Below are 1644 nucleotides of genomic sequence, written 5' to 3' on the forward strand. Positions count from 1 at the left end.
CCTCCCAAGTAGCTGGGACCACAGGCGCCCGCCACAACGTCCGGCTATTTTTTGGTTGCAGCCGTCATTGTTGTTTGGAGGACCCGGGCTGGGGATTCGAACCCGCCACCTTAGGTGTACGTGGCTGGCGCCTTAGCTGGTTGAGCTATAGGCGCCAAGCCCTGTATATCTTCTTTTGATAAATCTGTTCGTGTAATAACAATATATATTATTATAAGTAACAAATTCTATTTCTTCTTTCCTTTTCTGTCAGACACTTTGTAGTTTAAATCCCATTTATTTATTTTTGTTGCTGTTGTACTTGCTTTGGGGTCTTAGTCATGAATTCTGTGCCTAGGCCAATGCCCAGAAGAGTTTTTCCTACATTTTCTTCTAGAATTTTTATGGTTTGAAGTCTGAAATTTAAGTCTTTAATCCATCCTCAATAGTTTTTGTAATAGTAAAAGGAATCCAATTTCTTTCTTTTTTTTTTTTTTTTTTAGACAGAGTCTTACTATGTCGCCCTTGGTAGAATGCTTTCCAGTAACTATCTCTGGAAAGGGTTTAATGCAGCAGCCACTATTAAAAAAACTCTTTCTGCTTTCCGGGCTGCTGGCAGCCCTGTTTTCTCTTTGTCCTGTAACCTCTCTCCATCTCAGTTATTAAAAGACTATGGAGGCCAAGTCTAAAAACTCTGCTTGAGGGGTCTGAGGCTCCTTCTTAAGTTTTGGAGTTGATGCCAAATATGGGGGCTGAATGGGCGATAAAGTGCATTGCTAAGCCAGTGTGTCCCTCCCTGGTATCAAGATCTAAATTAGTGAAGAGTTGAAAAGGTTTCGAACAGGAAAGAAAATGCTTGGAGTGACTTACTAGGACTTTTGGCCTCTGAAGTCTTCCCCCTCACACTTCGATCCTCCATTGAGATCGGTCCTCAATCTCTGCCATGGTCTCAGGGAAGACGAGGGAATGGTGCTCAGGACTGGCACGCCAACTCAGGACTGGATGGTCCCTCTCACTTCCGGTGGGCTGTGACACGAGCCCTGAGCTGTATTTTTAGGTGCCGATTCCCTATTTGAGAAGTTTAGCTCCTCTGCAAGCATCTGACTTTTATGTAAACTTCTCAGCACAGAAATATCAATTCTTAACTACCATGGTAACAGGGTCTAGAGTTTAAAAAAAAAACCCTCAGTTACCATTTCAGCCTTCCTTCCAGCAAACCCTTCATTACAGTATTCCAGCCCTAGTGGGATTATTTATGGAGACAGTAATTCTGAAGGGTTTTGGCCTTTTCTATCTCCAGGCCTTGTGTGTTTTCTTGTTCCAGGGTTAGTGTGGTAGGGCCCAAGTTAGGCACAGTCAGGGTATTGACAGTTACGCATTGAGTCTGTGGAGTTTTAGTTGGGGGTAAATCCCCTCATCCTCACAACCCACTCCCACTTCTGTCTAGTGTTCCATGAGCTGCCTCGTCCACCTCCTAGAAGTCACAGGATAGTCCCATCTCCTGGCCTTTGCTGCTAGAGGTCCTTCTGTGCTGCCATTCAGGTTTCAGCCACTTGCCCTTTTCTCAGAGGATTTCTTGAAGGTGTATGTAAAGTACCGTGTTTCTCCTGAAAATAAGACACTGTCTTATATTTATTTTTTCTCAAGACTTTTTTTTTTTTTTAA

Source organism: Otolemur garnettii, unplaced genomic scaffold, assembly GCF_000181295.1.
Source record: "Otolemur garnettii isolate 467f Iridium unplaced genomic scaffold, OtoGar3 scaffold00074, whole genome shotgun sequence".
NCBI lineage: Eukaryota > Metazoa > Chordata > Mammalia > Primates > Galagidae > Otolemur > Otolemur garnettii.